General features: G+C 42.8%; 1 non-coding gene across 1 annotated transcript; it reads right to left on the reverse strand.

Annotated features, from left to right (window-relative positions):
* Positions 1 to 7,471: 7,471 nt before the first annotated feature.
* Positions 7,472 to 7,578, reverse strand: LOC118349361. The gene has a single exon (XR_004802331.1). It is a non-coding gene; the product is annotated as a small nucleolar RNA R71 (small nucleolar RNA).
* Positions 7,579 to 8,577: the final 999 nt, after the last annotated feature.

Here is an 8,577-nt window from a genome sequence, read left to right on the forward strand (position 1 = left end):
TTAAACGTGTGGACGGTAAGAATGTTACAATTTTAGACCAATCACCTCATCAACTTGCTAAGGCAAAGTACAAGGAGCCCATGAAGGAGTGCAAAATAATCGAGGGTGACTCCGAAGATCTTCCTTTCCCTACTGATTATACTAATGTATATGTATCCGCTGGAAGGTATATTGTGCGAGTAATACTATATACAGTCAAGGTTTGTGCAAACGTTGTGTACTTCTTTTGAAAAAAAGTGGAGTCCACCATTAAAAAATTATTTTTTTCATGTGGGTTCTATATTTACCAATTTTTTCCAAAGTGAGTGCATGGCGGTTGCGCACTCTATAACTGTAAATATTATTTCTCATTGTGCAATTCTTTATTCGGTCTTACTCTTCTTGTCCTTTATAGTGTACCATGTTGTGTATGTTTTGATTGTTCGCAGTCCATAATTTCAGTTCTTAATCACATCCTGTTTTTTATGAATGGGGTAGTAGTCTTTGGTTGTGGACGATACTATATTTGGTCAATGGTCAATGGTCAATGGTCATGGTTGATAACGCCACAGGCTGTTATGAGGTAAATAGTCCTCTGTTCGAAAGCCCAAACATTTTAATCTTCTTCTTCTTCCTCTTTCCTTTGGGCCAAGCTCACTCATCTAAAAAACAAATAAAAAGGTAAATGTTTAGTCAGAAATTTAAGGGGGTTTTCCCTCTGTCGGGCTCGCTAGACTGGCCCACAATGAACTACGAGGGGCTAACCCGACCTAATACTCATTCTCTCTAGGGGTCCACGCACCCCTTAGGGATACTCGGCCCACTAACTACACCAACCTGAAAGACAATCCCCACTCAGGAAAGATTAATGACAAGGACGGATGGGACTTGCCGCCCCTGGCACCCTTAATGACACCTAGCAATCGAAGACCTGTGCAGATAGGTGGGCGGGAAATGCAGACGACCTCGATTCCCTGATAGAGGGCATGGAACCACACGGTGCTGATCATCTACTGGCAAGGCACCATTCGGAGAACCACGACAAATTAATCGCACCGCCCCAGCCCTGAGCCTCATTAATGGCACTTGTCCAAGCTCTACGCTTCATTAAAGGATCGTAATCGAGCTACATTAAGAAGGACATGAACCCCTTGACATGGGGTACGAGACGTACATCCCTAGCAACCTCGTATAAAAATCGACCCCTAGGTATGAAGGATCCTCTCTGAGTTCTCACATTGATACACGTGTTACTAAGAGGATTAACTAACTTAGGCATCGAAGGCTCCTCGGACACCACTAAGCCACCCTTGCCTACTCTTGTGTGTAGGTACGAAGGCCCAAGCTAAAGTTGTTGGGGTAGGTCCAAGGCATACAAAACAAAACGTTAACAGTGGTGCCGTCTATAGGATAATTATAGACTTCACGTGTCCTTAGTATACCGGTGACTACCCGTTCTCAAAAAACTCGGGGACTAGAAACCTTATAAAAGACGTAGAAACACGCTTAGCAGAGATGGAATAGTTAGTAAAGACATTGATGACACAAGTGGAGACTCTCCAGAGGGAAAACGAAGCCCTACATATAGACACTACCAAGCTACCTAAAGACACCGAAACTAGCCACGGTAGGTAGGTCGAGTCATGGGCTGTAGAGGGAATAGATGCTGATAACAAAGACAAGCAGAAGATGTAGCATGAGTTTTGCATCCTCATGAACAAATACAAAATGATGGCCAAAAAGGTGGGAGCCTTATACTCGGTAGACCAGATGCTTACTAGCACGAACCTACCTTACAATACAAAGGTAATGGCCGTGCCGCTGCCACCAAAATTCAAGGTCTCACAGATAAACTTGTACGATGGATCCATGGACTCCTAGGAGCATCTGGGTACCTTTAAGGCTTATATGACCCTACATAGATTTCCTGGGGAGATCGCATGTACGGTCTTCCCGCTGACCCTAAAAGGAGTGGCATGGGCTTGGTTCGCCTCACTGGTGCCAAACTCAATATGCAACTTCATCAGACAATTTATGGATAGCTGGAGGAGAAGATGCCCCGCGACTTTCCTGCTGACTATCAAGTAGAAAGAGGACAAGAACCTGAAGGCCTACATGGCCAAATTTAATAAGGAGCACATGTCAACTAATGACCAAGGCGAGCTTCAATCACGATAGAGCGATGTTGACAATAGAGGAGGAGAGCAGGCCTGCTCCTCAAGAAGTTGACCATCGAGACTGTGGTCACTGTTATTGCACCTATAACCATTCCTTGACTCACAATAATCAGGGGAAGAGCGAGATACCCGACTCCCCGACACTATGACGGCCAACAGGAAGAAAGGAAGTGGGGGAAGGTTAGCCCGGCCAAGAAGGAGTGAGATTCCAAGGAGACGAGAAGAGTGGAACTCCTCGCAAAACATCTCTCGATTACTGCCCCACGAAATCACCCTGTTGGTCGGGAGCGGGTCAACCTCCTCTAGTAGAAAGGCCCACACTAGGAGGGCATGGTTCGAGGAAGTATATTCAACCGACCACCACCTAGCAAAGCAGAGGAGGAACGAGCTCGCACCAACTACCCCCACGACGATGCCTTGGTGGTGACGATGTAGGTGGCTAACTTCACCACCAAGAGAATCCTCATCGACAATGGCAACTCTGCTAACATGCTTTTCTGTAATGCTTTCTCTCGAATGGGGATCGATCCTTGCTGCCTGCGACCAACCCTCATGCCATTGAAAGGGTTCATAGGAGATATGGTTCAGCCGGTGGGGACCATTACTCTTTCGATAATGGCTAGAAAGGCCTCTTACACTACCTTCGCAATGACTCATTTTATAGTGGTGAAGGCACCCTCCTTGTACAACGCAATACTTGGGTGAGCAACACTTGACAACCTGAGGGTGGCGACTTCAACTTACCACCTAAAGATGAAGTTCCTGACCACAACGGGCGTAGGCGAAACCCAAGGTCAATAGGTCCTAGCACGGGAATGTTATGTGCAAGAGCTAAAACTAGCAAAAGACAAGGTCAATATGATCGAGCCCAAAGAAGTCGACTTCATCTCGCCAGAGTTTATTGTAGAGGAGGAAGAAGTACGAGATAAATAGGCACTACAAGTGGAGCCAAACGAGTCGGTCGAGCTAGCTCCATTGGACCTGAACCGCCTTGAGGTAATTATCAAACTTCACAACAGAATGACACCCAACATGCGGCAAGCTATAGTAGTATGACTCATGACAGAACATCGGGATGTGTTTGCTTGGGAGCACAAAGACATGCTAGGGATCAACCCATACATTATTCAACACAACCTATGTGTGGATCCCAAAGCCAAGAAAGTCAGGTAGAAACTTGGAGTTTCAGTGTCGCCATCACAGAAGAAGTCGATCGCCTCCTAGCAGTATGATTCATATGTGAGGCACACTACCCGAACTGGCTATCCAATGTTGTGATAGTGAAGAAGTTGTTAGGCTACATGGTCTTGGAACGGGGAATAGACACCAACCAAGATAAGGTGCAAGCCATCATCAACCTGGCCCCACCATGAAGTGTTAAGGATATGTAGAAGCTTGCTAGCCAGCTAGCTGCCCTTAATAGGTTTGCATCCAGGTTGATGGACAAGTGCTTGCGTTTTTCAAAGTACTACGGAAGGCACAAAATTAGAATGAGGAGTGTGACCAGGAATTTGAGAACCTCAAGTAGTACCTTTCCAATCCAACGCTACTCTATCAAGCCAACCCAATACGAGTCTTATTGAAGCCCTCTTGAAGAAGATTCTACAATAACTAGATGTCTCTGGAAGGATGATGAATTGGGTGGTAGAGCTAAGTGAGTTTGGCATCGAGTACGTTCCTAGAAGCTCCATTAAGGGACAGGTACTGGCCGTCTTCATTGTAGAATTCACTGGCTTCCTAGATAAGGTACAAGATGCACCCACCGCGATACCCAGGCAAGTCTTTGTCGATGGCTCATCTTGCTGGGCTAAAGGGTTGTGGGGATGAATATTATTACGGAGGATGGGGAAGAGCATAATTACACCATCAAACTTGCGTTTAAAACTACCAACAACGAAGCTGAATATGAAGCACTGTTGGCCGGCTTGGAGGTCGCTAATTTGCTGGGTGCAAGTGAGATATAACTGAAAGCTGACTCCCAAGTAGTCGTAAACCAGGTCCAAGGAGAGTTCACCAAGAAAAAGCAAAAAATTGAGAAAATACAGGACACTAGTGAGAAACATGCGCAACCACTTTAGATATTTCCTGATTCAGTAGATTTTGAGAGCCGAGAACCAAAAGGCCAACAAATTGGCACTTGCAGCATTCAGACAAGAGAGCTCGCTCCTACCTGAACAGGCAGTGGTCAACACTGTAGAAATGCTACTGAAAGGAGTCAAGATCTTGGAGGTGAGGCCGAGGGCCCTAGAATGGCTGCGGACATAATCAAGTACTTTGATTCCAACAAGTTACATGAGGATAAGTGGGAAGCAAGGAAAACTAAGAATAGGGTGTCTCACTTCATCCTAACCGACGAGACCCTGTATAAATGAGGTTATTTCGTGCCCCTGTTAAGGTGTGTCTCGTTCGAACAAGCGTAGTACATACTGGAAGAGGTACACGAAGGTGTATGTAGTAACCACTTGGGAGGGAAAGCATTGGCGAGAAGGTAATGAGAGCTTGATACTATTGGCCACACGCCTTCCAAGATGCACAAGAGTTTGTTTGGAAATTTTAGAAGTTCTCTCCTATCCCCTACTGCCCACTAAAGGAACTTACCTCCATCACATCGCCATGGCCTTTTGTACAATGGGGTGTGGACTTGGTCAGCCCCCTCCACCCAAGTAAATAAAGTTTGTAATGGTAGGTGTACATTACTTCACTAAGTGGGTGGAAGCTGAGGCCCTGGCAACGATAACAGCAAGCAATATTACCTAGTTCCCAGGAAGACAGTTGTGTGCACATTCAGCATCCCTAGCTTCATCATATTAGATAACATGAGGCAGTTTAACTCAGACCACAACCATGACTGGTGTAGGGATCTGGGGATCCAGCTCAAGTACTCTTCGTCGGGACACCTTCAGTCTAATGCGCAAGTCGAGGCTACCAGCAAAACCCTGCTCGGATCCTTAAGAAGAGATTTGACGACAAGAAGGGGACATGGGTGGAAGAACTCCTAGGAGTACTATGGGTATACCATACCACGGTCAGAACCCCGACAAGTGAGACCCCATACACACTCACCCACGAACACGAGACAGTAGCACCCATCGAGGTGGGAATGCCTACCTACAGGATCCAACACTTCGATTAGGGTTCCAAAAGTGTGAGAGTATAGGAGGAGCTTGATTTGTTGGGAGAAATAAGGTTGGAAGACAAAGTAAGGACAACGATCAACAAAAGAAGGGTGGAGCGTTGCTTCAACCAACGAGTCTAGTAGAGATCTTTCAAAGTCGGAGACCTAGGATAAGTGGGGATAACTGATAAAGTGGAAATAATGTAGTGATTGAGCATGGAAATTTGGATTTTTTGGTCTGAAAATGAATTACAAATGCTCATTTAGACAGTAGAATTGGAAATTAAGTGTCAATTGTTGTGCATTTAATTATTTATGCCACTTATGTCACACAAGCACAACACCTAGAAAAAAAAAAGGATGAAGGAATCCCTTCAGCACTCGATAACCCCTAACCCTTTCTATTTTCTTCTCAGACTTCGCACCTTAGAAGGAACCACAAGGAATTGGAGGGAGCAACAACTTGGAGAGATAAATCAACAGGAGCACAGTAAAGGATGGTGAAGGGGAGCTTAAAAAACTGGAGATGGTGTGCCAGAGGGGTCGCTTGGGATTTCTGGAAGACTCTGAAAACCATAGAGGGCCATTTGAAAAATCTTCTTTCAATTTTAGGGTTTACTTTTTCTTTGGATTATGGAAATGTTGTTTTTCTTGATTAATAGTTTAGTTTCATATTTGATGAGAGTGAGTAATTTTGTAACCGAGGTTAAGGGAAACCTTTGATTTCCTTTTGATATTAACTCATATTCTCCATAAGTTTCTATCATTCTTGAGTAGAAGCCGAGGTTGGAGTTTTATATTTCCTTTTTGGTTTGTTATTGATTGAAGGCACGATGGATGCTTAAAGAGGGTAGAAACCTATTCTTGAGTTGCATATTGATTGATGGTTTGATATGAAATCTATTGAGGTTATTCAGAAAATATTTTGTTAGTGCATGCATCATATACATCATCCAAATGCTTTAATCTTGACTAAAATTGCATTTGAAGGAAATTACGGAATGTTAAAACTCCCTTGAATGCCATCTATGAAAAGGTGACCCAAGATCAAGGTGTTTGCCCAAAAGTCTCTTAGAAGTTCAATTTTGAGTACTGCACTTGTTTTCCCTAAGTCAACAATAAAATTCAGTTTCCTTAGCTATCTAATATACTTTTGTTTGCGTCCAGTCCATTTTATTTTCACATGGAGTTCCCAGAAAAAAGAAACAAAAATCTCTTCAAATTGTTTAATTCTTTTGGTGTGAACAATCTGGTTCCCACCTTTGCTTAGTGACTGCAAGGATTTCTTCTACTGAACATCTCACTTCTTTAAATCTTTTATTTCATAATAAGAGTACAATTTGGAGTCATAAAATGCCTTAATCCCTATGAAATCGACCTTGAGACTCTCACTATACAATAACTAAACACCTTCTGTACTTAGGAGGCTTTTTAATGGGAGAGACAAGTTTTTTGAGCCATTGCCAGGGATTAAAGGCAATTTGCAGAATTGTCACAACACTGTAGAGATAATGGGTGATTGAGTATGAACCTCTTCACACTTTGGTGATATCTAACCCTAATTCTCTCTTTCTTTCCCTTGTTAATTTTGAATAATATTCTCTGTTAAATTTTACTGTCAATTGTTCAATTGCTGCTACTACTATACACCAACCTTGGTGTTAGTCTTGTGTTTTGGTTGGGTAATTGCATGTCAATTTGGAGTAGAGACCATTCCTCTCGATTGGTTAGAAACGAATCTGTGACTTACTCTGATTGCAAGTCACTTTCATTTGAGTCATCTTCTGAAAGTCCTAGTACCATGGCTGAGGAAGAACATGATGAGAGGAGAGTGGGTAACCATAACAGGACCCTTAAAAATTATTTACAACCGATTAGAACTAGTTCACCCTCGTGCATTATACAACCCCTGAATGCAAACAACTTTAATTTTAAACCTGGCATGATCCCTCTTATACCTCATTTCCATGGAATGGAGTCTAAGAACCCATATTTGCATATTAAGGAATTTAAGGAGTTTTGCTGTACAGTCATGGACAGAACCTGTACAGAGGAGGTGATAAGGCTTAAACTGTTCCCATTTTCCCTAAAAGAAAAGGCTAAAACCTAGTTGAATTCATTAAGGCCTAAGACAATAGGGACATGGCAGGAAATGCAAATTGAGTTCCTGAAAATATTCTTCTCTATGCATGGAACTAATGCATTAAAAAAGCAAATTATGAATTTTGCTCAAAAAGACATTGAGACTTTTTATCAGTGTTGGGAGAGATTCAAGGATTTGCTTAATGCATGCCCTCACCATCCTAATTTCACTTGGAGGAATAAACAGGCAGCCAGTCCTCATCTCATCCACCTGTTCCTCACCAGTATGCAACAAACTTGCATCCAACTATGAAAGGATCACCCCAACACCCAACACCTGCAGCTGTGAACCAGAAGAGAAAGCTGGAAGATATTGTCCACCAGATAGCATCCAATCTATGGTAGTTCATGCAAGGGCAAGCAGCAATAAACAACAAAACTTCTCAAGCATCAATGACATGAGAGGATCTTTGACAAGAATCACTTCAACTTTGAGCATTCAAGAGAAAGGGAAATTCCCTTCACAACCACAACCCAATCCTCAAGGCCAAATCCATTAAGTGTCAGAGATGGGAGAGGACTCCACCTTGAAGCAAGTAAAGGTTGTCACAGTCTTCAGAAGTGGAAAAAATTTAAAAAATCCTACCCCTAAAGCGGACAACAATGGTAAGGTTTCTAACCCAGTGCTCGTAAAAATTGAAGAGACAACCTGTCAAGCATCTGCACCTTTTCCCACTAGGTTAGCTGTTTCTCATAAAGAGAAAAATCAGGCTAAGATTCTGGAGGTATTTAAACTAGTAAAGATCAACCCTACTATTGCTTGCATCATTGGGAATTCTAAAATTGGCCATGCTTTACTAGACTTAGGATCTAGTGTGAACCTGCTGCCTTACACTGTATATGAGAAACTAGGGCTAGGACAACTGAAATCAACCTCAATAACCTTGCAACTAGCTGATAGGTCAATCAAAATACCAAGGGGTGGTGGAGGATGTTCTAGTGCAGGTGGATAAGTTTTATTATCTAGTAGATTTTGTTGTCCTTGAGATGCAGTCATATGTTAACTCTGTTTTCCAAACTCCTGTAATTTTAGGAAGACCATTTTTGGCTACTTCTAATGCTTTAATTAACTGTAGAAGTGGATTTTTAAAATTGAGTTTTGGTAATATGACTCTTGAATTAAACATATTTAATCTCTGCAGACAACCCAGGAAGTAGAGGAAC

This window comes from Juglans regia, chromosome 8 (genome assembly GCF_001411555.2).
Source record: "Juglans regia cultivar Chandler chromosome 8, Walnut 2.0, whole genome shotgun sequence".
In the NCBI taxonomy this organism is placed as follows: Eukaryota; Viridiplantae; Streptophyta; class Magnoliopsida; order Fagales; family Juglandaceae; genus Juglans; species Juglans regia.